At 54.3% G+C, this 27,339-nt stretch overlaps 8 non-coding genes across 8 annotated transcripts; all 8 read right to left on the bottom strand.

The window, feature by feature from the left end:
• Positions 1–354: 354 nt before the first annotated feature.
• Positions 355–468, bottom strand: LOC140580019 (U5 spliceosomal RNA). Its single transcript, XR_011983799.1, has one exon. It is a non-coding gene; the product is annotated as a U5 spliceosomal RNA (small nuclear RNA).
• A 431-nt stretch (positions 469–899) lies between these two features.
• On the bottom strand, positions 900–1,096 carry LOC140579976 (U2 spliceosomal RNA). Its single transcript, XR_011983766.1, has one exon. It is a non-coding gene; the product is annotated as a U2 spliceosomal RNA (small nuclear RNA).
• A 5,721-nt stretch (positions 1,097–6,817) lies between these two features.
• Positions 6,818–6,931, bottom strand: LOC140580018 (U5 spliceosomal RNA). The gene has a single exon (XR_011983798.1). It is a non-coding gene; the product is annotated as a U5 spliceosomal RNA (small nuclear RNA).
• A 436-nt stretch (positions 6,932–7,367) lies between these two features.
• LOC140579962 (U2 spliceosomal RNA) lies at positions 7,368–7,567 on the bottom strand. The gene has a single exon (XR_011983754.1). It is a non-coding gene; the product is annotated as a U2 spliceosomal RNA (small nuclear RNA).
• A 5,718-nt stretch (positions 7,568–13,285) lies between these two features.
• LOC140580017 (U5 spliceosomal RNA) lies at positions 13,286–13,399 on the bottom strand. The gene has a single exon (XR_011983797.1). It is a non-coding gene; the product is annotated as a U5 spliceosomal RNA (small nuclear RNA).
• Positions 13,400–13,830: 431 nt separating this feature from the next.
• LOC140579977 (U2 spliceosomal RNA) lies at positions 13,831–14,028 on the bottom strand. Its single transcript, XR_011983767.1, has one exon. It is a non-coding gene; the product is annotated as a U2 spliceosomal RNA (small nuclear RNA).
• A 5,721-nt stretch (positions 14,029–19,749) lies between these two features.
• Positions 19,750–19,863, bottom strand: LOC140580016 (U5 spliceosomal RNA). The gene has a single exon (XR_011983796.1). It is a non-coding gene; the product is annotated as a U5 spliceosomal RNA (small nuclear RNA).
• Positions 19,864–20,294: 431 nt separating this feature from the next.
• On the bottom strand, positions 20,295–20,493 carry LOC140579979 (U2 spliceosomal RNA). Its single transcript, XR_011983769.1, has one exon. It is a non-coding gene; the product is annotated as a U2 spliceosomal RNA (small nuclear RNA).
• Positions 20,494–27,339: the final 6,846 nt, after the last annotated feature.

The following is a 27,339-nucleotide window of genomic DNA, read 5'->3' as shown; positions in this document are numbered from 1 at the left end:
AAGGTTCACCCCGTGGCAGCGGCGGTCAGGCCACCTGCTGGGCACGCATTAGGATCCCCTTGGTATCCGCTAAACTAAAAAACACGACGGGTAAAACGGCTAAGAAAAACGCCAAAAGTTTTTAAAAACTTGATCTTAGCCAAAAGGCCGAGAAGCGATACCCACAAATTGCGCCCCGCCGGGCGCCGGCATGCGGGATGCCGACGGAGCTGGCGCGGCTCAGCCCTCACCAGCCCCTCTGGCAGGTGTCGCCCGGCGAGTCCACGCGTGATCCAGGGAGACCACAGCCGCGCCACCGGGCACCTAACGCCAGCCGCTAAGCCGGGCCCAGTCTTCCTTTGACAGCAGCAGTGCAGCTCTGCTTGGGCAGAGCCTCCAAAAATACCATGAACTCATCGCTATCCCTCTCCACGGAAATCTTTAGTAAAAGGCGAAAGATTTATACGGGATGAAGAGAGACCCGAGTCGATATGGGGCCGCCGCCAAGCCCGTCGCCGTTAGCCGGGCCTGCGTGACGCCCCCGCTCGGAGTAGAATGCCCAGGGGCGTCGCAGCCGCCGTCCTCGGGGCCCCGACTCCTCCCTGTCCTCCTGTCCTCTCAAAAGACAGCAATCATTTTAACAAACATGAGGGGAAATTCAAAAGGCAAAGATGACATCATGCCTTACCTCAGCGCAGCTGTCCACCGCACAAACAGTGTGTCACCTTCCTTTAAAAAAAAAAAAAAAAAAAAAAAAAGAAAAACGGCGGGAAACGGGGGCCACGCACAGACAGGGCCCCCCCCCTCACAGCACTCAGTCTATTAGTCACTCACTCACTCACTCACTCACTCACTCAGTCAGTCAGTCAGTCAGTCAGTCAGTCAGTCAGTCAGTTCTGCCTTTCGACAACAGGGGGCAGTAGAGGTGCACCATTCCCGGAAGCACTGCAATACCGGGTCGATGCGTGGAGCGGACGGGGCAAGCCCCACTTCCGGCTCCCTGTTCCAAAAATCCGTTTAATATGTGGTCCCCTCCATGGGGGACGTATCAGATATTAAACTGATAAGAACAGATTTTTTTTTTTTTTTTTTTTTTTTTTTTTTTTATCTAACCAGTCAGAGTTGGATACCCGTCACTTCATCAACTCGGCCAACCTTCACTCATCATTCCGGCTATTTCAAATTCAATTACAATTTTTATTTCAATCAATAAAATATTACAATTATAATCTCCTTAAAAGGATTTCAAACAAGACATTAACACACCGTTAAAATTCAGCCCATATCAGAGTTTAAAATTTAAATATAAAATACATAAACCACACCAGACATTCAATAAATAAGCAAATATTAATCAAAAACCATTGAGTGTCAGTGGTTATTTTCAAAATCACCCCCAGGCTTAAAATCCCATTGCAAAGGGTTTCCGATCCTTGTGAACTTTATGGTGTGACACTGAAAAAAAAAACATTAACGCACCACCAAGAAAGGCACAGTATAAGGTGCGTGCGTTCACAACTCACGTGCCACACCGACCTTCCTGGATGGAGCTCGTACTCACCAAGATGTTAGTGGGGCTATGGCCGCAGAAGGCCCTTCCACCTTTCCTTGGCCTCGTGATAGCCCCACTGGATGATGTCCCGCTCCATCCTGAAATCCAAGTCCGCCACAATCTTTCGATATAATCCCCAGGCCCTCAAATCTGCCCCTTTATGGATGAGTGCCGACCTTGCATTCCAAAGTTCACGTTTGGTCATGCTGATCAGCAGCCACATCCGGGGCGGGAAGGGAGTCTGAGGACCTTGGGGCCACCCCATCATCACCTTATCGTAGGAAACTGCGGGTCTAGTTTCCTGCACAGGCCTTGCACTGATCTCCAGACCTCCCTGGCATACCCACAGTCCCAAAAGGCGTGCCTGAGGGTCTCCTCCTCTGAGCACTCGGGACGTGGGCAGCCTGAGTGTCTGGTCAGCTTGTGCCTGTACAGTACATCCCTGACCGGCAGCTTACCATGCACACACTGCCAGTTCAGGTCCTGCAGCCGGTTATCCAACCCCTTGGGCTGGATCCTGGTCCAGGTGTCCTTCTCCAGGCCCAGCACAGCACGGGTTCCCCTCTTCACCAGCACAGCCCGATACAGGGCTCGGTGCCTGGTGAGGGTCCCTGGGGGGAGACCTGCCGGAAGAGACTTACTCCACTTAATAGCATGGTGATAGTGGGTCGGCAGCGTCTCCGCCTTGGGCCCGGCGTTGGACCACGACGTCAACAGACGTCTCATGGGCAGGGCCAGCCACAAGTGAACAAAATACTGGTGGGGGTGTTCTAGGGGAGCCACCAGACGTGCACAGATCTGGGAGAAGAACAGGCAGTCAAGCTTGAGAGGGAAGTCAGGAACATCCCTCCCCCCACTGTCCTTTCCAAGGTACATCACTTCCCTCCTCACGTACTCATACCTGCCGCCCCAAACAAGGTTAAACACATCCTTAGTTAAGCCTCTCCGCATGAAGCGGGGCATGGGGAACACATGGGCGAGGTAGAGGAGGGTAGGAAGGATATCAACCTTCAAGGCGAGAACCTTACCCAGGAAGGACAGGGACCTGGCCTTCCACATCCCCATCTTCCGCCTGGCGATCGTCAAACGCTCTTCCCAGTTTACCCGGGCAGCACCTTTCGAAAGAAAGTTAACCCCCAACACCTTGAGAGGGCCGCCGCAGAGAGTGAGCCCCCCCGGGACGTCCTCTCTCGCCTTCCAGCTGCCAAAGTACTTGACCACCGACTTGCTAAGGTTAAGTGCAGCCCCGGAGGCCTTCCCGAACGCCTGCACCAAGCCCAGGGCGTGACCGAGCGCATGGTCCGAGCACACAAACAGAGTGGTATCGTCTGCGTACTGGGCCAGCTTTACCGTCAGGCCCCCACTCCCTGGCAGGATCAGGCCGTTGATACCTGGATGGGCACGGATGGCGCTCGCCAACGGCTCTATATATAGAGCGTAGAGGAGGGGGGAGAGAGGGCAACCCTGCCTCACTCCACTTGACTGGGGAACCCAATCACTGAGGGAACCATTAATCGACACATGGCTACCAACCTCAGTATAAAGCGCATGAACCCATCCCAAGAACTTAGGCCCAAAACCTAGCCTGCTCAATACCCCAAACAGGAAGCAGTGGTCCACTCGGTCAAACGCCTTCTCCTGGTCCAAGCTAACGAGTGCCAGAGGGACATTCCTGTCCTCAGCCCAGGCGATCGCGTCCCGAATTAAATGTAAATTCCAAGTCGCAGATCGACCCGGGACCCCGCAAGTCTGGTCACTATGGACCAGGTGGGTCATGGCCTTTTTTAGGCGCTCAGTTAGGGTCTTTGCTATGATCTTTGCATCTACGCAAAGCATTGTCAGGGGTCTCCAGTTGCCAAGTTCGGCACGATCGCCCTTCTTGTACAACAAAGACAAGACCCCTGACCGCATGCTCTTGGTGAGCATGCCCTGACGCTGCACGTCCTCAGCCACTTCTAGCAGCTCCGGCCCGAGGACTTCCCAAAACGTGGAATAGAATTCCACGGGGAGTCCATCGAGACCAGGAACTTTGCGCCGGTTCATTTTGCCTAGCACCTCAGTCAGCTCGGCTAGAGTGAAGGGGGCATCTAAGCTGTCCCTTGCCTCACTGGGAAGACTAGGTTTGAGTTTAGATAAAAACTGCTCCCCTAGCTCAGGTTCGGTCTCCCTTTTCTTAAAAAGGTCACCGTAAAAACATTTAGCAACCTCCAGCATCCGGGCCGAATCGGAGACCAGGTTGCCTCCTTGGTCCCGGAGGGCAGTGAAACACTTTTCCTCACGGGCCAGTTTCACCTTATTAAAGAAGAAGGCTGTACATTTCTCATTCTCCTCCCTTTCCAAAGCCCTGGCCCAAAACAAGGAGGCCGCAGCCGATTGCTCGTGCAGGCCCCTCAGCTTAGCTTTGGCTGCCTGCACCTCCTCAAAGTTAAAAGCCCCTCCGTTGTTGTGGCGGGCATACTCCCTCTGCAGCCTGGTCTCTAGCCGTTGGATTTCGTAAAGCCTTTTAGCTTTACGCTGGCCGCAATAGTGGATAGCTAGAGCTCTAACCCTCTCTTTTACGCTCTCCCACCATGCGGCCGTGGAGACGTAGGCTGCCTTACAGCCCCGCCACGCAGTAAAATGATCCAGGAAGAGAGACCTAAAGTCTCTCTCTTCTAAGATCTCCACGTTCAGCTTCCAATAGCCCCTCCCGAAGGTAGGGGCGTCGATGGAAACTGTGGCCTCGACCGATGTATGGTCCGAGTACCACCGTGGAGACCTCAAAACCTTCCTAAAAACAACAGAGGGCGAAGCTAAAATATAATCAATACGGCTGCTGGCCCCACGACTGTTGTGCCAGGTATGGCCCGGATCTGTGGGGTTGCACGTTTTAAAACCATCAGAGAGGTTGAGGCTGCGGATCAAATTCCTAAAATGTTTAGTGCTGACATCCCCTTTCCCTTCTAAAAAAGTATTGAAGTCCCCTCCTAAAATTATGTGTCTATTAGTGACACAAAACTGGGCCAGCTCCTCAAAAAGCGCAATGCGGGACGAGGCCTCCACTGGAGCGTAAACGCACATCGCCCGGATGTGCTGACCTCTCCAGGTGGCGTCCACTCCCAAAACCCTTCCCTGCACTACAGTGAAGGTACTCACATTCTCAAAGGCCCGGTCACCAAAAAGGATGCCGACGCCTGAAGAATGGACACCACCAACGCTCCAGCAGGACTTACCCCTCTTCCACGCTTGTGAGAAAAGAGCCACGTCCCGCTGGTCCCTGAGGTGGACTTCCTGCAAGAAACAGAGATTGAAAGGGGAGGATGTCAGTTCATCAAAGACCGCGGCCCTTTTGACTGGGTTCCTCAACCCTCTGACGTTAACAGTAAAAATTTTAAAACCAGTCATGGGGGGATTAAAAGAAGAATAAAACAATAAGACATTAAAACCATAAAAATTTTTAAAAACTATAAACCCTAAAACCAGCTATTAAGACCCCTGTTCCCCCTCCCCACTCATGCCCAGAATTTTCCCCAGCATGGAGTCCTCCAGGTAGGCCTGGTCGTTTGGTGAAACCTCCAGGCCCGAAAAGGTAATGTCCTCCTGGGGAAGGGCTGGGGACAACATTGACAAATTCCAACTTATATCTTCTGTTTTGGGGGCGGGGGGCGATACGACCTGTACAGGGGCCTCAGCTGGGGGCGCCGCCTCCTTGGGGGTACCTGTTGCCTCCTCTGCTTCCTTCCTCGTCTTCTTAGTTTTGTCCTTGGGGTCACCCTTCTTCTTCCTTTTGGTGACCCCGGCCCGGGCCTGCGGGGACTGCCCAGCCTGAGCCCGGGGCCCCTCAGCCCCCAACGGGGTCTTCACTGGGGACCTGGCCACTTCTTCCTGGGCCCCCACTGACCTCTCCTGAGGCCCCCCTGGCTTTGGGGCAGGGAGCAGCTCCCGGTCCGGCACCCGCCTCACCTGCCCACCACCCGCCAGAACGCCCGCATAGGAGCGCTGGGGGCAGACACGGGCCAGGTGCTCCTCGCTGCTACAGTGGCGGCAACGTTGGGGGCCCTTACAGTCCTTAGCCATGTGCCCGGGCTCAAGGCAGTTACGGCACTTAAGGTCCGGGCAGTCCTCCGCCTTGTGTCCATGGCCCTGGCACGACCGGCAGAAGGTAGGCTGACCAGTGTAGAACAGGTACCCCCTGTTGGGCCCGATGGAAAAGTAGGCTGGGGGATGAAGATATCCCCCCTTTCCATCCGGCCGCAGTCGCACCTGAAACTGGCGGCGCCCATTCCACACACCCAGCTCGTCCCGGACGTCTCTGTGTCCTGGTAAAACCTCAACGTGTTTAGTGAGGAAATGGCAGACGGCCTCCGCCGACACGTAAGGATTGAACACATGCACCGTTACCACCCGCTTGTCCGTAAACCACAAGGGCTCAACCGAGTACATATTCAAGAGCGGGTGGTCGGACTTGCTCTGCTCCAGCACCCTCCGGTATGCCTCCTCAGAGGCCAAGGTAACATCCAGAAACCTCTGGGGATGGTTCCTCTGGACGCAGATCAGGTCCTCCAGCTTAAAGCCCAGCACACCAAAGACAACCTCCCGGATGAAGAAGACCCTGTCGTGAAACTGGGCCTCTCCATCCAGGTTCCTCCAACGGAACCGGGCCGTGTTAAGCAGACCGCCACCTACCATCGGACCCGGTCCGGAGGAGGGGGTCGTCCCGGCCACTGGAGCCGCCGCTGGGGCCGTCACTGCCGTCCTGGGAGCCGTAGCTGCCATCCTCCAGCTGGGGTGCTCCGGCATCAGCCGTCCCACTCGGAGTGGAGCAAGGCGCAGTGTTCCAGAGGTCCTTCCGCCGTAGTCCAAGACGGGCTGAGCTAAAAACTAGACTAAAAAATAAAATAATAAAAGTGAATAAAAACAAACAAGGGCTGAAAAACACTAAAACAGGATACCAAGGTTCACCCCGTGGCAGCGGCGGTCAGGCCACCTGCTGGGCACGCATTAGGATCCCCTTGGTATCCGCTAAACTAAAAAACACGACGGGTAAAACGGCTAAGAAAAACGCCAAAAGTTTTTAAAAACTTGATCTTAGCCAAAAGGCCGAGAAGCGATACCCACAAATTGCGCCCCGCCGGGCGCCGGCATGCGGGATGCCGACGGAGCTGGCGCGGCTCAGCCCTCACCAGCCCCTCTGGCAGGTGTCGCCCGGCGAGTCCACGCGTGATCCAGGGAGACCACAGCCGCGCCACCGGGCACCTAACGCCAGCCGCTAAGCCGGGCCCAGTCTTCCTTTGACAGCAGCAGTGCAGCTCTGCTTGGGCAGAGCCTCCAAAAATACCATGAACTCATCGCTATCCCTCTCCACGGAAATCTTTAGTAAAAGGCGAAAGATTTATACGGGATGAAGAGAGACCCGAGTCGATATGGGGCCGCCGCCAAGCCCGTCGCCGTTAGCCGGGCCTGCGTGACGCCCCCGCTCGGAGTAGAATGCCCAGGGGCGTCGCAGCCGCCGTCCTCGGGGCCCCGACTCCTCCCTGTCCTCCTGTCCTCTCAAAAGACAGCAATCATTTTAACAAACATGAGGGGAAATTCAAAAGGCAAAGATGACATCATGCCTTACCTCAGCGCAGCTGTCCACCGCACAAACAGTGTGTCACCTTCCTTTAAAAAAAAAAAAAAAAAAAAAAAAAAAAAAGAAAAACGGCGGGAAACGGGGGCCACGCACAGACAGGGCCCCCCCCCTCACAGCACTCAGTCTATTAGTCACTCACTCACTCACTCACTCACTCACTCAGTCAGTCAGTCAGTCAGTCAGTCAGTCAGTCAGTCAGTTCTGCCTTTCGACAACAGGGGGCAGTAGAGGTGCACCATTCCCGGAAGCACTGCAATACCGGGTCGATGCGTGGAGCGGACGGGGCAAGCCCCACTTCCGGCTCCCTGTTCCAAAAATCCGTTTAATATGTGGTCCCCTCCATGGGGGACGTATCAGATATTAAACTGATAAGAACAGATTTTTTTTTTTTTTTTTTTTTTTTTTTTTTTTATCTAACCAGTTAGAGTTGGATACCCGTCACTTCATCAACTCGGCCAACCTTCACTCATCATTCCGGCTATTTCAAATTCAATTACAATTTTTATTTCAATCAATAAAATATTACAATTATAATCTCCTTAAAAGGATTTCAAACAAGACATTAACACACCGTTAAAATTCAGCCCATATCAGAGTTTAAAATTTAAATATAAAATACATAAACCACACCAGACATTCAATAAATAAGCAAATATTAATCAAAAACCATTGAGTGTCAGTGGTTATTTTCAAAATCACCCCCAGGCTTAAAATCCCATTGCAAAGGGTTTCCGATCCTTGTGAACTTTATGGTGTGACACTGAAAAAAAAAACATTAACGCACCACCAAGAAAGGCACAGTATAAGGTGCGTGCGTTCACAACTCACGTGCCACACCGACCTTCCTGGATGGAGCTCGTACTCACCAAGATGTTAGTGGGGCTATGGCCGCAGAAGGCCCTTCCACCTTTCCTTGGCCTCGTGATAGCCCCACTGGATGATGTCCCGCTCCATCCTGAAATCCAAGTCCGCCACAATCTTTCGATATAATCCCCAGGCCCTCAAATCTGCCCCTTTATGGATGAGTGCCGACCTTGCATTCCAAAGTTCACGTTTGGTCATGCTGATCAGCAGCCACATCCGGGGCGGGAAGGGAGTCTGAGGACCTTGGGGCCACCCCATCATCACCTTATCGTAGGAAACTGCGGGTCTAGTTTCCTGCACAGGCCTTGCACTGATCTCCAGACCTCCCTGGCATACCCACAGTCCCAAAAGGCGTGCCTGAGGGTCTCCTCCTCTGAGCACTCGGGACGTGGGCAGCCTGAGTGTCTGGTCAGCTTGTGCCTGTACAGTACATCCCTGACCGGCAGCTTACCATGCACACACTGCCAGTTCAGGTCCTGCAGCCGGTTATCCAACCCCTTGGGCTGGATCCTGGTCCAGGTGTCCTTCTCCAGGCCCAGCACAGCACGGGTTCCCCTCTTCACCAGCACAGCCCGATACAGGGCTCGGTGCCTGGTGAGGGTCCCTGGGGGGAGACCTGCCGGAAGAGACTTACTCCACTTAATAGCATGGTGATAGTGGGTCGGCAGCGTCTCCGCCTTGGGCCCGGCGTTGGACCACGACGTCAACAGACGTCTCATGGGCAGGGCCAGCCACAAGTGAACAAAATACTGGTGGGGGTGTTCTAGGGGAGCCACCAGACGTGCACAGATCTGGGAGAAGAACAGGCAGTCAAGCTTGAGAGGGAAGTCAGGAACATCCCTCCCCCCACTGTCCTTTCCAAGGTACATCACTTCCCTCCTCACATACTCATACCTGCCGCCCCAAACAAGGTTAAACACATCCTTAGTTAAGCCTCTCCGCATGAAGCGGGGCATGGGGAACACATGGGCGAGGTAGAGGAGGGTGGGAAGGATATCAACCTTCAAGGCGAGAACCTTACCCAGGAAGGACAGGGACCTGGCCTTCCACATCCCCATCTTCCGCCTGGCGATCGTCAAACGCTCTTCCCAGTTTACCCGGGCAGCACCTTTCGAAAGAAAGTTAACCCCCAACACCTTGAGAGGGCCGCCGCAGAGAGTGAGCCCCCCCGGGACGTCCTCTCTCGCCTTCCAGCTGCCAAAGTACTTGACCACCGACTTGCTCAGGTTAAGTGCAGCCCCGGAGGCCTTCCCGAACGCCTGCACCAAGCCCAGGGCGTGACCGAGCGCATGGTCCGAGCACACAAACAGAGTGGTATCGTCTGCGTACTGGGCCAGCTTTACCGTCAGGCCCCCACTCCCTGGCAGGATCAGGCCGTTGATACCTGGATGGGCACGGATGGCGCTCGCCAACGGCTCTATATATAGAGCGTAGAGGAGGGGGGAGAGAGGGCAACCCTGCCTCACTCCACTTGACTGGGGAACCCAATCACTGAGGGAACCATTAATCGACACATGGCTACCAACCTCAGTATAAAGCGCATGAACCCATCCCAAGAACTTAGGCCCAAAACCTAGCCTGCTCAATACCCCAAACAGGAAGCAGTGGTCCACTCGGTCAAACGCCTTCTCCTGGTCCAAGCTAACGAGTGCCAGAGGGACATTCCTGTCCTCAGCCCAGGCGATCGCGTCCCGAATTAAATGTAAATTCCAAGTCGCAGATCGACCCGGGACCCCGCAAGTCTGGTCACTATGGACCAGGTGGGTCATGGCCTTTTTTAGGCGCTCAGTTAGGGTCTTTGCTATGATCTTTGCATCTACGCAAAGCATTGTCAGGGGTCTCCAGTTGCCAAGTTCGGCACGATCGCCCTTCTTGTACAACAAAGACAAGACCCCTGACCGCATGCTCTTGGTGAGCATGCCCTGACGCTGCACGTCCTCAGCCACTTCTAGCAGCTCCGGCCCGAGGACTTCCCAAAACGTGGAATAGAATTCCACGGGGAGTCCATCGAGACCAGGAACTTTGCGCCGGTTCATTTTGCCTAGCACCTCAGTCAGCTCGGCTAGAGTGAAGGGGGCATCTAAGCTGTCCCTTGCCTCACTGGGAAGACTAGGTTTGAGTTTAGATAAAAACTGCTCCCCTAGCTCAGGTTCGGTCTCCCTTTTCTTAAAAAGGTCACCGTAAAAACATTTAGCAACCTCCAGCATCCGGGCCGAATCGGAGACCAGGTTGCCTCCTTGGTCCCGGAGGGCAGTGAAACACTTTTCCTCACGGGCCAGTTTCACCTTATTAAAGAAGAAGGCTGTACATTTCTCATTCTCCTCCCTTTCCAAAGCCCTGGCCCAAAACAAGGAGGCCGCAGCCGATTGCTCGTGCAGGCCCCTCAGCTTAGCTTTGGCTGCCTGCACCTCCTCAAAGTTAAAAGCCCCTCCGTTGTTGTGGCGGGCATACTCCCTCTGCAGCCTGGTCTCTAGCCGTTGGATTTCGTAAAGCCTTTTAGCTTTACGCTGGCCGCAATAGTGGATAGCTAGAGCTCTAACCCTCTCTTTTACGCTCTCCCACCATGCGGCCGTGGAGACGTAGGCTGCCTTACAGCCCCGCCACGCAGTAAAATGATCCAGGAAGAGAGACCTAAAGTCTCTCTCTTCTAAGATCTCCACGTTCAGCTTCCAATAGCCCCTCCCGAAGGTAGGGGCGTCGATGGAAACTGTGGCCTCGACCGATGTATGGTCCGAGTACCACCGTGGAGACCTCAAAACCTTCCTAAAAACAACAGAGGGCGAAGCTAAAATATAATCAATACGGCTGCTGGCCCCACGACTGTTGTGCCAGGTATGGCCCGGATCTGTGGGGTTGCACGTTTTAAAACCATCAGAGAGGTTGAGGCTGCGGATCAAATTCCTAAAATGTTTAGTGCTGACATCCCCTTTCCCTTCTAAAAAAGTATTGAAGTCCCCTCCTAAAATTATGTGTCTATTAGTGACACAAAACTGGGCCAGCTCCTCAAAAAGCGCAATGCGGGACGAGGCCTCCACTGGAGCGTAAACGCACATCGCCCGGATGTGCTGACCTCTCCAGGTGGCGTCCACTCCCAAAACCCTTCCCTGCACTACAGTGAAGGTACTCACATTCTCAAAGGCCCGGTCACCAAAAAGGATGCCGACGCCTGAAGAATGGACACCACCAACGCTCCAGCAGGACTTACCCCTCTTCCACGCTTGTGAGAAAAGAGCCACGTCCCGCTGGTCCCTGAGGTGGACTTCCTGCAAGAAACAGAGATTGAAAGGGGAGGATGTCAGTTCATCAAAGACCGCGGCCCTTTTGACTGGGTTCCTCAACCCTCTGACGTTAACAGTAAAAATTTTAAAACCAGTCATGGGGGGATTAAAAGAAGAATAAAACAATAAGACATTAAAACCATAAAAATTTTTAAAAACTATAAACCCTAAAACCAGCTATTAAGACCCCTGTTCCCCCTCCCCACTCATGCCCAGAATTTTCCCCAGCATGGAGTCCTCCAGGTAGGCCTGGTCGTTTGGTGAAACCTCCAGGCCCGAAAAGGTAATGTCCTCCTGGGGAAGGGCTGGGGACAACATTGACAAATTCCAACTTATATCTTCTGTTTTGGGGGCGGGGGGCGATACGACCTGTACAGGGGCCTCAGCTGGGGGCGCCGCCTCCTTGGGGGTACCTGTTGCCTCCTCTGCTTCCTTCCTCGTCTTCTTAGTTTTGTCCTTGGGGTCACCCTTCTTCTTCCTTTTGGTGACCCCGGCCCGGGCCTGCGGGGACTGCCCAGCCTGAGCCCGGGGCCCCTCAGCCCCCAACGGGGTCTTCACTGGGGACCTGGCCACTTCTTCCTGGGCCCCCACTGACCTCTCCTGAGGCCCCCCTGGCTTTGGGGCAGGGAGCAGCTCCCGGTCCGGCACCCGCCTCACCTGCCCACCACCCGCCAGAACGCCCGCATAGGAGCGCTGGGGGCAGACACGGGCCAGGTGCTCCTCGCTGCTACAGTGGCGGCAACGTTGGGGGCCCTTACAGTCCTTAGCCATGTGCCCGGGCTCAAGGCAGTTACGGCACTTAAGGTCCGGGCAGTCCTCCGCCTTGTGTCCATGGCCCTGGCACGACCGGCAGAAGGTAGGCTGACCAGTGTAGAACAGGTACCCCCTGTTGGGCCCGATGGAAAAGTAGGCTGGGGGATGAAGATATCCCCCCTTTCCATCCGGCCGCAGTCGCACCTGAAACTGGCGGCGCCCATTCCACACACCCAGCTCGTCCCGGACGTCTCTGTGTCCTGGTAAAACCTCAACGTGTTTAGTGAGGAAATGGCAGACGGCCTCCGCCGACACGTAAGGATTGAACACATGCACCGTTACCACCCGCTTGTCCGTAAACCACAAGGGCTCAACCGAGTACATATTCAAGAGCGGGTGGTCGGACTTGCTCTGCTCCAGCACCCTCCGGTATGCCTCCTCAGAGGCCAAGGTAACATCCAGAAACCTCTGGGGATGGTTCCTCTGGACGCAGATCAGGTCCTCCAGCTTAAAGCCCAGCACACCAAAGACAACCTCCCGGATGAAGAAGACCCTGTCGTGAAACTGGGCCTCTCCATCCAGGTTCCTCCAACGGAACCGGGCCGTGTTAAGCAGACCGCCACCTACCATCGGACCCGGTCCGGAGGAGGGGGTCGTCCCGGCCACTGGAGCCGCCGCTGGGGCCGTCACTGCCGTCCTGGGAGCCGTAGCTGCCATCCTCCAGCTGGGGTGCTCCGGCATCAGCCGTCCCACTCGGAGTGGAGCAAGGCGCAGTGTTCCAGAGGTCCTTCCGCCGTAGTCCAAGACGGGCTGAGCTAAAAACTAGACTAAAAAATAAAATAATAAAAGTGAATAAAAACAAACAAGGGCTGAAAAACACTAAAACAGGATACCAAGGTTCACCCCGTGGCAGCGGCGGTCAGGCCACCTGCTGGGCACGCATTAGGATCCCCTTGGTATCCGCTAAACTAAAAAACACGACGGGTAAAACGGCTAAGAAAAACGCCAAAAGTTTTTAAAAACTTGATCTTAGCCAAAAGGCCGAGAAGCGATACCCACAAATTGCGCCCCGCCGGGCGCCGGCATGCGGGATGCCGACGGAGCTGGCGCGGCTCAGCCCTCACCAGCCCCTCTGGCAGGTGTCGCCCGGCGAGTCCACGCGTGATCCAGGGAGACCACAGCCGCGCCACCGGGCACCTAACGCCAGCCGCTAAGCCGGGCCCAGTCTTCCTTTGACAGCAGCAGTGCAGCTCTGCTTGGGCAGAGCCTCCAAAAATACCATGAACTCATCGCTATCCCTCTCCACGGAAATCTTTAGTAAAAGGCGAAAGATTTATACGGGATGAAGAGAGACCCGAGTCGATATGGGGCCGCCGCCAAGCCCGTCGCCGTTAGCCGGGCCTGCGTGACGCCCCCGCTCGGAGTAGAATGCCCAGGGGCGTCGCAGCCGCCGTCCTCGGGGCCCCGACTCCTCCCTGTCCTCCTGTCCTCTCAAAAGACAGCAATCATTTTAACAAACATGAGGGGAAATTCAAAAGGCAAAGATGACATCATGCCTTACCTCAGCGCAGCTGTCCACCGCACAAACAGTGTGTCACCTTCCTTTAAAAAAAAAAAAAAAAAAAAAAAAAGAAAAACGGCGGGAAACGGGGGCCACGCACAGACAGGGCCCCCCCCCTCACAGCACTCAGTCTATTAGTCACTCACTCACTCACTCACTCACTCACTCAGTCAGTCAGTCAGTCAGTCAGTCAGTCAGTCAGTCAGTTCTGCCTTTCGACAACAGGGGGCAGTAGAGGTGCACCATTCCCGGAAGCACTGCAATACCGGGTCGATGCGTGGAGCGGACGGGGCAAGCCCCACTTCCGGCTCCCTGTTCCAAAAATCCGTTTAATATGTGGTCCCCTCCATGGGGGACGTATCAGATATTAAACTGATAAGAACAGATTTTTTTTTTTTTTTTTTTTTTTTTTTTTTTTTATCTAACCAGTCAGAGTTGGATACCCGTCACTTCATCAACTCGGCCAACCTTCACTCATCATTCCGGCTATTTCAAATTCAATTACAATTTTTATTTCAATCAATAAAATATTACAATTATAATCTCCTTAAAAGGATTTCAAACAAGACATTAACACACCGTTAAAATTCAGCCCATATCAGAGTTTAAAATTTAAATATAAAATACATAAACCACACCAGACATTCAATAAATAAGCAAATATTAATCAAAAACCATTGAGTGTCAGTGGTTATTTTCAAAATCACCCCCAGGCTTAAAATCCCATTGCAAAGGGTTTCCGATCCTTGTGAACTTTATGGTGTGACACTGAAAAAAAAAACATTAACGCACCACCAAGAAAGGCACAGTATAAGGTGCGTGCGTTCACAACTCACGTGCCACACCGACCTTCCTGGATGGAGCTCGTACTCACCAAGATGTTAGTGGGGCTATGGCCGCAGAAGGCCCTTCCACCTTTCCTTGGCCTCGTGATAGCCCCACTGGATGATGTCCCGCTCCATCCTGAAATCCAAGTCCGCCACAATCTTTCGATATAATCCCCAGGCCCTCAAATCTGCCCCTTTATGGATGAGTGCCGACCTTGCATTCCAAAGTTCACGTTTGGTCATGCTGATCAGCAGCCACATCCGGGGCGGGAAGGGAGTCTGAGGACCTTGGGGCCACCCCATCATCACCTTATCGTAGGAAACTGCGGGTCTAGTTTCCTGCACAGGCCTTGCACTGATCTCCAGACCTCCCTGGCATACCCACAGTCCCAAAAGGCGTGCCTGAGGGTCTCCTCCTCTGAGCACTCGGGACGTGGGCAGCCTGAGTGTCTGGTCAGCTTGTGCCTGTACAGTACATCCCTGACCGGCAGCTTACCATGCACACACTGCCAGTTCAGGTCCTGCAGCCGGTTATCCAACCCCTTGGGCTGGATCCTGGTCCAGGTGTCCTTCTCCAGGCCCAGCACAGCACGGGTTCCCCTCTTCACCAGCACAGCCCGATACAGGGCTCGGTGCCTGGTGAGGGTCCCTGGGGGGAGACCTGCCGGAAGAGACTTACTCCACTTAATAGCATGGTGATAGTGGGTCGGCAGCGTCTCCGCCTTGGGCCCGGCGTTGGACCACGACGTCAACAGACGTCTCATGGGCAGGGCCAGCCACAAGTGAACAAAATACTGGTGGGGGTGTTCTAGGGGAGCCACCAGACGTGCACAGATCTGGGAGAAGAACAGGCAGTCAAGCTTGAGAGGGAAGTCAGGAACATCCCTCCCCCCACTGTCCTTTCCAAGGTACATCACTTCCCTCCTCACGTACTCATACCTGCCGCCCCAAACAAGGTTAAACACATCCTTAGTTAAGCCTCTCCGCATGAAGCGGGGCATGGGGAACACATGGGCGAGGTAGAGGAGGGTGGGAAGGATATCAACCTTCAAGGCGAGAACCTTACCCAGGAAGGACAGGGACCTGGCCTTCCACATCCCCATCTTCCGCCTGGCGATCGTCAAACGCTCTTCCCAGTTTACCCGGGCAGCACCTTTCGAAAGAAAGTTAACCCCCAACACCTTGAGAGGGCCGCCGCAGAGAGTGAGCCCCCCCGGGACGTCCTCTCTCGCCTTCCAGCTGCCAAAGTACTTGACCACCGACTTGCTCAGGTTAAGTGCAGCCCCGGAGGCCTTCCCGAACGCCTGCACCAAGCCCAGGGCGTGACCGAGCGCATGGTCCGAGCACACAAACAGAGTGGTATCGTCTGCGTACTGGGCCAGCTTTACCGTCAGGCCCCCACTCCCTGGCAGGATCAGGCCGTTGATACCTGGATGGGCACGGATGGCGCTCGCCAACGGCTCTATATATAGAGCGTAGAGGAGGGGGGAGAGAGGGCAACCCTGCCTCACTCCACTTGACTGGGGAACCCAATCACTGAGGGAACCATTAATCGACACATGGCTACCAACCTCAGTATAAAGCGCATGAACCCATCCCAAGAACTTAGGCCCAAAACCTAGCCTGCTCAATACCCCAAACAGGAAGCAGTGGTCCACTCGGTCAAACGCCTTCTCCTGGTCCAAGCTAACGAGTGCCAGAGGGACATTCCTGTCCTCAGCCCAGGCGATCGCGTCCCGAATTAAATGTAAATTCCAAGTCGCAGATCGACCCGGGACCCCGCAAGTCTGGTCACTATGGACCAGGTGGGTCATGGCCTTTTTTAGGCGCTCAGTTAGGGTCTTTGCTATGATCTTTGCATCTACGCAAAGCATTGTCAGGGGTCTCCAGTTGCCAAGTTCGGCACGATCGCCCTTCTTGTACAACAAAGACAAGACCCCTGACCGCATGCTCTTGGTGAGCATGCCCTGACGCTGCACGTCCTCAGCCACTTCTAGCAGCTCCGGCCCGAGGACTTCCCAAAACGTGGAATAGAATTCCACGGGGAGTCCATCGAGACCAGGAACTTTGCGCCGGTTCATTTTGCCTAGCACCTCAGTCAGCTCGGCTAGAGTGAAGGGGGCATCTAAGCTGTCCCTTGCCTCACTGGGAAGACTAGGTTTGAGTTTAGATAAAAACTGCTCCCCTAGCTCAGGTTCGGTCTCCCTTTTCTTAAAAAGGTCACCGTAAAAACATTTAGCAACCTCCAGCATCCGGGCCGAATCGGAGACCAGGTTGCCTCCTTGGTCCCGGAGGGCAGTGAAACACTTTTCCTCACGGGCCAGTTTCACCTTATTAAAGAAGAAGGCTGTACATTTCTCATTCTCCTCCCTTTCCAAAGCCCTGGCCCAAAACAAGGAGGCCGCAGCCGATTGCTCGTGCAGGCCCCTCAGCTTAGCTTTGGCTGCCTGCACCTCCTCAAAGTTAAAAGCCCCTCCGTTGTTGTGGCGGGCATACTCCCTCTGCAGCCTGGTCTCTAGCCGTTGGATTTCGTAAAGCCTTTTAGCTTTACGCTGGCCGCAATAGTGGATAGCTAGAGCTCTAACCCTCTCTTTTACGCTCTCCCACCATGCGGCCGTGGAGACGTAGGCTGCCTTACAGCCCCGCCACGCAGTAAAATGATCCAGGAAGAGAGACCTAAAGTCTCTCTCTTCTAAGATCTCCACGTTCAGCTTCCAATAGCCCCTCCCGAAGGTAGGGGCGTCGATGGAAACTGTGGCCTCGACCGATGTATGGTCCGAGTACCACCGTGGAGACCTCAAAACCTTCCTAAAAACAACAGAGGGCGAAGCTAAAATATAATCAATACGGCTGCTGGCCCCACGACTGTTGTGCCAGGTATGGCCCGGATCTGTGGGGTTGCACGTTTTAAAACCATCAGAGAGGTTGAGGCTGCGGATCAAATTCCTAAAATGTTTAGTGCTGACATCCCCTTTCCCTTCTAAAAAAGTATTGAAGTCCCCTCCTAAAATTATGTGTCTATTAGTGACACAAAACTGGGCCAGCTCCTCAAAAAGCGCAATGCGGGACGAGGCCTCCACTGGAGCGTAAACGCACATCGCCCGGATGTGCTGACCTCTCCAGGTGGCGTCCACTCCCAAAACCCTTCCCTGCACTACAGTGAAGGTACTCACATTCTCAAAGGCCCGGTCACCAAAAAGGATGCCGACGCCTGAAGAATGGACACCACCAACGCTCCAGCAGGACTTACCCCTCTTCCACGCTTGTGAGAAAAGAGCCACGTCCCGCTGGTCCCTGAGGTGGACTTCCTGCAAGAAACAGAGATTGAAAGGGGAGGATGTCAGTTCATCAAAGACCGCGGCCCTTTTGACTGGGTTCCTCAACCCTCTGACGTTAACAGTAAAAATTTTAAAACCAGTCATGGGGGGATTAAAAGAAGAATAAAACAATAAGACATTAAAACCATAAAAATTTTTAAAAACTATAAACCCTAAAACCAGCTATTAAGACCCCTGTTCCCCCTCCCCACTCATGCCCAGAATTTTCCCCAGCATGGAGTCCTCCAGGTAGGCCTGGTCGTTTGGTGAAACCTCCAGGCCCGAAAAGGTAATGTCCTCCTGGGGAAGGGCTGGGGACAACATTGACAAATTCCAACTTATATCTTCTGTTTTGGGGGCGGGGGGCGATACGACCTGTACAGGGGCCTCAGCTGGGGGCGCCGCCTCCTTGGGGGTACCTGTTGCCTCCTCTGCTTCCTTCCTCGTCTTCTTAGTTTTGTCCTTGGGGTCACCCTTCTTCTTCCTTTTGGTGACCCCGGCCCGGGCCTGCGGGGACTGCCCAGCCTGAGCCCGGGGCCCCTCAGCCCCCAACGGGGTCTTCACTGGGGACCTGGCCACTTCTTCCTGGGCCCCCACTGACCTCTCCTGAGGCCCCCCTGGCTTTGGGGCAGGGAGCAGCTCCCGGTCCGGCACCCGCCTCACCTGCCCACCACCCGCCAGAACGCCCGCATAGGAGCGCTGGGGGCAGACACGGGCCAGGTGCTCCTCGCTGCTACAGTGGCGGCAACGTTGGGGGCCCTTACAGTCCTTAGCCATGTGCCCGGGCTCAAGGCAGTTACGGCACTTAAGGTCCGGGCAGTCCTCCGCCTTGTGTCCATGGCCCTGGCACGACCGGCAGAAGGTAGGCTGACCAGTGTAGAACAGGTACCCCCTGTTGGGCCCGATGGAAAAGTAGGCTGGGGGATGAAGATATCCCCCCTTTCCATCCGGCCGCAGTCGCACCTGAAACTGGCGGCGCCCATTCCACACACCCAGCTCGTCCCGGACGTCTCTGTGTCCTGGTAAAACCTCAACGTGTTTAGTGAGGAAATGGCAGACGGCCTCCGCCGACACGTAAGGATTGAACACATGCACCGTTACCACCCGCTTGTCCGTAAACCACAAGGGCTCAACCGAGTACATATTCAAGAGCGGGTGGTCGGACTTGCTCTGCTCCAGCACCCTCCGGTATGCCTCCTCAGAGGCCAAGGTAACATCCAGAAACCTCTGGGGATGGTTCCTCTGGACGCAGATCAGGTCCTCCAGCTTAAAGCCCAGCACACCAAAGACAACCTCCCGGATGAAGAAGACCCTGTCGTGAAACTGGGCCTCTCCATCCAGGTTCCTCCAACGGAACCGGGCCGTGTTAAGCAGACCGCCACCTACCATCGGACCCGGTCCGGAGGAGGGGGTCGTCCCGGCCACTGGAGCCGCCGCTGGGGCCGTCACTGCCGTCCTGGGAGCCGTAGCTGCCATCCTCCAGCTGGGGTGCTCCGGCATCAGCCGTCCCACTCGGAGTGGAGCAAGGCGCAGTGTTCCAGAGGTCCTTCCGCCGTAGTCCAAGACGGGCTGAGCTAAAAACTAGACTAAAAAATAAAATAATAAAAGTGAATAAAAACAAACAAGGGCTGAAAAACACTAAAACAGGATACCAAGGTTCACCCCGTGGCAGCGGCGGTCAGGCCACCTGCTGGGCACGCATTAGGATCCCCTTGGTATCCGCTAAACTAAAAAACACGACGGGTAAAACGGCTAAGAAAAACGCCAAAAGTTTTTAAAAACTTGATCTTAGCCAAAAGGCCGAGAAGCGATACCCACAAATTGCGCCCCGCCGGGCGCCGGCATGCGGGATGCCGACGGAGCTGGCGCGGCTCAGCCCTCACCAGCCCCTCTGGCAGGTGTCGCCCGGCGAGTCCACGCGTGATCCAGGGAGACCACAGCCGCGCCACCGGGCACCTAACGCCAGCCGCTAAGCCGGGCCCAGTCTTCCTTTGACAGCAGCAGTGCAGCTCTGCTTGGGCAGAGCCTCCAAAAATACCATGAACTCATCGCTATCCCTCTCCACGGAAATCTTTAGTAAAAGGCGAAAGATTTATACGGGATGAAGAGAGACCCGAGTCGATATGGGGCCGCCGCCAAGCCCGTCGCCGTTAGCCGGGCCTGCGTGACGCCCCCGCTCGGAGTAGAATGCCCAGGGGCGTCGCAGCCGCCGTCCTCGGGGCCCCGACTCCTCCCTGTCCTCCTGTCCTCTCAAAAGACAGCAATCATTTTAACAAACATGAGGGGAAATTCAAAAGGCAAAGATGACATCATGCCTTACCTCAGCGCAGCTGTCCACCGCACAAACAGTGTGTCACCTTCCTTTAAAAAAAAAAAAAAAAAAAAAAAAAGAAAAACGGCGGGAAACGGGGGCCACGCACAGACAGGGCCCCCCCCCTCACAGCACTCAGTCTATTAGTCACTCACTCACTCACTCACTCACTCACTCAGTCAGTCAGTCAGTCAGTCAGTCAGTCAGTCAGTCAGTTCTGCCTTTCGACAACAGGGGGCAGTAGAGGTGCACCATTCCCGGAAGCACTGCAATACCGGGTCGATGCGTGGAGCGGACGGGGCAAGCCCCACTTCCGGCTCCCTGTTCCAAAAATCCGTTTAATATGTGGTCCCCTCCATGGGGGACGTATCAGATATTAAACTGATAAGAACAGATTTTTTTTTTTTTTTTTTTTTTTTTTTTTTTTTTATCTAACCAGTCAGAGTTGGATACCCGTCACTTCATCAACTCGGCCAACCTTCACTCATCATTCCGGCTATTTCAAATTCAATTACAATTTTTATTTCAATCAATAAAATATTACAATTATAATCTCCTTAAAAGGATTTCAAACAAGACATTAACACACCGTTAAAATTCAGCCCATATCAGAGTTTAAAATTTAAATATAAAATACATAAACCACACCAGACATTCAATAAATAAGCAAATATTAATCAAAAACCATTGAGTGTCAGTGGTTATTTTCAAAATCACCCCCAGGCTTAAAATCCCATTGCAAAGGGTTTCCGATCCTTGTGAACTTTATGGTGTGACACTGAAAAAAAAAACATTAACGCACCACCAAGAAAGGCACAGTATAAGGTGCGTGCGTTCACAACTCACGTGCCACACCGACCTTCCTGGATGGAGCTCGTACTCACCAAGATGTTAGTGGGGCTATGGCCGCAGAAGGCCCTTCCACCTTTCCTTGGCCTCGTGATAGCCCCACTGGATGATGTCCCGCTCCATCCTGAAATCCAAGTCCGCCACAATCTTTCGATATAATCCCCAGGCCCTCAAATCTGCCCCTTTATGGATGAGTGCCGACCTTGCATTCCAAAGTTCACGTTTGGTCATGCTGATCAGCAGCCACATCCGGGGCGGGAAGGGAGTCTGAGGACCTTGGGGCCACCCCATCATCACCTTATCGTAGGACAACACAAACTGCGGGTCTAGTTTCCTGCACAGGCCTTGCACTGATCTCCAGACCTCCCTGGCATACCCACAGTCCCAAAAGGCGTGCCTGAGGGTCTCCTCCTCTGAGCACTCGGGACGTGGGCAGCCTGAGTATCTGGTCAGCTTGTGCCTGTACAGTACATCCCTGACCGGCAGCTTACCATGCACACACTGCCAGTTCAGGTCCTGCAGCCGGTTATCCAACCCCTTGGGCTGGATCCTGGTCCAGGTGTCCTTCTCCAGGCCCAGCACAGCACGGGTTCCCCTCTTCACCAGCACAGCCCGATACAGGGCTCGGTGCCTGGTGAGGGTCCCTGGGGGGAGACCTGCCGGAAGAGACTTACTCCACTTAATAGCATGGTGATAGTGGGTCGGCAGCGTCTCCGCCTTGGGCCCGGCGTTGGACCACGACGTCAACAGACGTCTCATGGGCAGGGCCAGCCACAAGTGAACAAAATACTGGTGGGGGTGTTCTAGGGGAGCCACCAGACGTGCACAGATCTGGGAGAAGAACAGGCAGTCAAGCTTGAGAGGGAAGTCAGGAACATCCCTCCCCCCACTGTCCTTTCCAAGGTACATCACTTCCCTCCTCACATACTCATACCTGCCGCCCCAAACAAGGTTAAACACATCCTTAGTTAAGCCTCTCCGCATGAAGCGGGGCATGGGGAACACATGGGCGAGGTAGAGGAGGGTGGGAAGGATATCAACCTTCAAGGCGAGAACCTTACCCAGGAAGGACAGGGACCTGGCCTTCCACATCCCCATCTTCCGCCTGGCGATCGTCAAACGCTCTTCCCAGTTTACCCGGGCAGCACCTTTCGAAAGAAAGTTAACCCCCAACACCTTGAGAGGGCCGCCGCAGAGAGTGAGCCCCCCCGGGACGTCCTCTCTCGCCTTCCAGCTGCCAAAGTACTTGACCACCGACTTGCTCAGGTTAAGTGCAGCCCCGGAGGCCTTCCCGAACGCCTGCACCAAGCCCAGGGCGTGACCGAGCGCATGGTCCGAGCACACAAACAGAGTGGTATCGTCTGCGTACTGGGCCAGCTTTACCGTCAGGCCCCCACTCCCTGGCAGGATCAGGCCGTTGATACCTGGATGGGCACGGATGGCGCTCGCCAACGGCTCTATATATAGAGCGTAGAGGAGGGGGGAGAGAGGGCAACCCTGCCTCACTCCACTTGACTGGGGAACCCAATCACTGAGGGAACCATTAATCGACACATGGCTACCAACCTCAGTATAAAGCGCATGAACCCATCCCAAGAACTTAGGCCCAAAACCTAGCCTGCTCAATACCCCAAACAGGAAGCAGTGGTCCACTCGGTCAAACGCCTTCTCCTGGTCCAAGCTAACGAGTGCCAGAGGGACATTCCTGTCCTCAGCCCAGGCGATCGCGTCCCGAATTAAATGTAAATTCCAAGTCGCAGATCGACCCGGGACCCCGCAAGTCTGGTCACTATGGACCAGGTGGGTCATGGCCTTTTTTAGGCGCTCAGTTAGGGTCTTTGCTATGATCTTTGCATCTACGCAAAGCATTGTCAGGGGTCTCCAGTTGCCAAGTTCGGCACGATCGCCCTTCTTGTACAACAAAGACAAGACCCCTGACCGCATGCTCTTGGTGAGCATGCCCTGACGCTGCACGTCCTCAGCCACTTCTAGCAGCTCCGGCCCGAGGACTTCCCAAAACGTGGAATAGAATTCCACGGGGAGTCCATCGAGACCAGGAACTTTGCGCCGGTTCATTTTGCCTAGCACCTCAGTCAGCTCGGCTAGAGTGAAGGGGGCATCTAAGCTGTCCCTTGCCTCACTGGGAAGACTAGGTTTGAGTTTAGATAAAAACTGCTCCCCTAGCTCAGGTTCGGTCTCCCTTTTCTTAAAAAGGTCACCGTAAAAACATTTAGCAACCTCCAGCATCCGGGCCGAATCGGAGACCAGGTTGCCTCCTTGGTCCCGGAGGGCAGTGAAACACTTTTCCTCACGGGCCAGTTTCACCTTATTAAAGAAGAAGGCTGTACATTTCTCATTCTCCTCCCTTTCCAAAGCCCTGGCCCAAAACAAGGAGGCCGCAGCCGATTGCTCGTGCAGGCCCCTCAGCTTAGCTTTGGCTGCCTGCACCTCCTCAAAGTTAAAAGCCCCTCCGTTGTTGTGGCGGGCATACTCCCTCTGCAGCCTGGTCTCTAGCCGTTGGATTTCGTAAAGCCTTTTAGCTTTACGCTGGCCGCAATAGTGGATAGCTAGAGCTCTAACCCTCTCTTTTACGCTCTCCCACCATGCGGCCGTGGAGACGTAGGCTGCCTTACAGCCCCGCCACGCAGTAAAATGATCCAGGAAGAGAGACCTAAAGTCTCTCTCTTCTAAGATCTCCACGTTCAGCTTCCAATAGCCCCTCCCGAAGGTAGGGGCGTCGATGGAAACTGTGGCCTCGACCGATGTATGGTCCGAGTACCACCGTGGAGACCTCAAAACCTTCCTAAAAACAACAGAGGGCGAAGCTAAAATATAATCAATACGGCTGCTGGCCCCACGACTGTTGTGCCAGGTATGGCCCGGATCTGTGGGGTTGCACGTTTTAAACCCATCAGAGAGGTTGAGGCTGCGGATCAAATTCCTAAAATGTTTAGTGCTGACATCCCCTTTCCCTTCTAAAAAAGTATTGAAGTCCCCTCCTAAAATTATGTGTCTATTAGTGACACAAAACTGGGCCAGCTCCTCAAAAAGCGCAATGCGGGACGAGGCCTCCACTGGAGCGTAAACGCACATCGCCCGGATGTGCTGACCTCTCCAGGTGGCGTCCACTCCCAAAACCCTTCCCTGCACTACAGTGAAGGTACTCACATTCTCAAAGGCCCGGTCACCAAAAAGGATGCCGACGCCTGAAGAATGGACACCACCAACGCTCCAGCAGGACTTACCCCTCTTCCACGCTTGTGAGAAAAGAGCCACGTCCCGCTGGTCCCTGAGGTGGACTTCCTGCAAGAAACAGAGATTGAAAGGGGAGGATGTCAGTTCATCAAAGACCGCGGCCCTTTTGACTGGGTTCCTCAACCCTCTGACGTTAACAGTAAAAATTTTAAAATCAGCCATGGGGGGATTAAAAAAAGAATAAAACAATAAGAAATTAAAACCATAAAAATTTTAAAAACTATAAACCCTAAAACCAGCTATTAAGACCCCTGTTCCCCCTCCCCGCTCATGCCCAGAATTTTCCCCAGCATGGAGTCCTCCAGGTAGGCCTGGTCGTTTGGTGAAACCTCCAGGCCCGAAAAGGTAATGTCCTCCTGGGGAAGGGCTGGGGACAACATTGACAAATTCCAACTTATATCTTCTGTTTTGGGGGCGGGGGGCGATACGACCTGTACAGGGGCCTCAGCTGGGGGCGCCGCCTCCTTGGGGGTACCTGTTGCCTCCTCTGCTTCCTTCCTCGTCTTCTTAGTTTTGTCCTTGGGGTCACCCTTCTTCTTCCTTTTGGTGACCCCGGCCCGGGCCTGCGGGGACTGCCCAGCCTGAGCCCGGGGCCCCTCAGCCCCCAACGGGGTCTTCACTGGGGACCTGGCCACTTCTTCCTGGGCCCCCACTGACCTCTCCTGAGGCCCCCCTGGCTTTGGGGCAGGGAGCAGCTCCCGGTCCGGCACCCGCCTCACCTGCCCACCACCCGCCAGAACGCCCGCATAGGAGCGCTGGGGGCAGACACGGGCCAGGTGCTCCTCGCTGCTACAGTGGCGGCAACGTTGGGGGCCCTTACAGTCCTTAGCCATGTGCCCGGGCTCAAGGCAGTTACGGCACTTAAGGTCCGGGCAGTCCTCCGCCTTGTGTCCATGGCCCTGGCACGACCGGCAGAAGGTAGGCTGTCCAGTGTAGAACAGGTACCCCCTGTTGGGCCCGATGGAAAAGTAGGCTGGGGGATGAAGATATCCCCCCTTTCCATCCGGCCGCAGTCGCACCTGAAACTGGCGGCGCCCATTCCACACACCCAGCTCGTCCCGGACGTCTCTGTGTCCTGGTAAAACCTCAACGTGTTTAGTGAGAAAATGGCAGACGGCCTCCGCCGACACGTAAGGATTGAACACATGCACCGTTACCACCCGCTTGTCCGTAAACCACAAGGGCTCAACCGAGTACATATTCAAGAGCGGGTGGTCGGACTTGCTCTGCTCCAGCACCCTCCGGTATGCCTCCTCAGAGGCCAAGGTAACATCCAGAAACCTCTGGGGATGGTTCCTCTGGACGCAGATCAGGTCCTCCAGCTTAAAGCCCAGCACACCAAACACCACCTCCCGGATGAAGAAGACCCTGTCGTGAAACTGGGCCTCTCCATCCAGGTTCCTCCAACGGAACCGGGCCGTGTTAAGCAGACCGCCACCTACCATCGGACCCGGTCCGGAGGAGGGGGTCGTCCCGGCCACTGGAGCCGCCGCTGGGGCCGTCACTGCCGTCCTGGGAGCCGTAGCTGCCATCCTCCAGCTGGGGTGCTCCGGCATCAGCCGTCCCACTCGGAGTGGAGCAAGGCGCAGTGTTCCAGAGGTCCTTCCGCCGTAGTCCAAGACGGGCTGAGCTAAAAACTAGACTAAAAAATAAAATAATAAAAGTGAATAAAAACAAACAAGGGCTGAAAAACACTAAAACAGGATACCAAGGTTCACCCCGTGGCAGCGGCGGTCAGGCCACCTGCTGGACACGCATTAGGATCCCCTTGGTATCCGCTAAACTAAAAAACACGACGGGTAAAACGGCTAAGAAAAACGCCAAAAGTTTTTAAAAACTTGATCTTAGCCAAAAGAACAGATACTACTACACAGATACTACAATCTGATAAGAACAGATTTTTTTTTTTTTTTTTTTTTTTTTTTAAACCAGTCAGAGTTGGATACCCGTCGCTTCATCAACTCGGCCAACCTTCACTCATCATTCCGGCTATTTCAAATTCAATTACAATTTTTATTTCAATCAATAAAATATTACAATTATAATCTCCTTAAGAGGATTTCAAACAAGACATTTTAAAATTCAGCCCATATCAGAGTTTAAAATTTAAATATAAAATACATAAACCACACCAGACATTCAATAAATAAGCAAATATTAATCAAAAACCATTGAGTGTCAGTGGTTATTTTCAAAATCACCCCCAGGCTTAAAATCCCATTGCAAAGGGTTTCCGATCCTTGTGAACTTTATGGTGTGACACTGAAAAAAAACATTAACGCACCACCAAGAAAGGCACAGTATAAGGTGCGTGCGTTCACAACTCACGTGCCACACCGACCTTCCTGGATGGAGCTCGTACTCACCAAGATGTTAGTGGGGCTATGGCCGCAGAAGGCCCTTCCACCTTTCCTTGGCCTCGTGGTAGCCCCACTGGATGATGTCCCGCTCCATCCTGAAATCCAAGTCCGCCACAATCTTTCGATATAATCCCCAGGCCCTCAAATCTGCCCCTTTATGGATGAGTGCCGACCTTGCATTCCAAAGTTCACGTTTGGTCATGCTGATCAGCAGCCACATCCGGGGCGGGAAGGGAGTCTGAGGACCTTGGGGCCACCCCATCATCACCTTATCGTAGGACAACACAAACTGCGGGTCTAGTTTCCTGCACAGGCCTTGCACTGATCTCCAGACCTCCCTGGCATACCCACAGTCCCAAAAGGCGTGCCTGAGGGTCTCCTCCTCTGAGCACTCGGGACGTGGGCAGCCTGAGTGTCTGGTCAGCTTGTGCCTGTACAGTACATCCCTGACCGGCAGCTTACCATGCACACACTGCCAGTTCAGGTCCTGCAGCCGGTTATCCAACCCCTTGGGCTGGATCCTGGTCCAGGTGTCCTTCTCCAGGCCCAGCACAGCACGGGTTCCCCTCTTCACCAGCACAGCCCGATACAGGGCTCGGTGCCTGGTGAGGGTCCCTGGGGGGAGACCTGCCGGAAGAGACTTACTCCACTTAATAGCATGGTGATAGTGGGTCGGCAGCGTCTCCGCCTTGGGCCCGGCGTTGGACCACGACGTCAACAGACGTCTCATGGGCAGGGCCAGCCACAAGTGAACAAAATACTGGTGGGGGTGTTCTAGGGGAGCCACCAGACGTGCACAGATCTGGGAGAAGAACAGGCAGT

This window comes from Paramormyrops kingsleyae, chromosome 18 (genome assembly GCF_048594095.1).
Source record: "Paramormyrops kingsleyae isolate MSU_618 chromosome 18, PKINGS_0.4, whole genome shotgun sequence".
NCBI classification, from domain to species: domain Eukaryota; kingdom Metazoa; phylum Chordata; class Actinopteri; order Osteoglossiformes; family Mormyridae; genus Paramormyrops; species Paramormyrops kingsleyae.
This window is presented reverse-complemented; position numbering and strand designations above follow the sequence as displayed.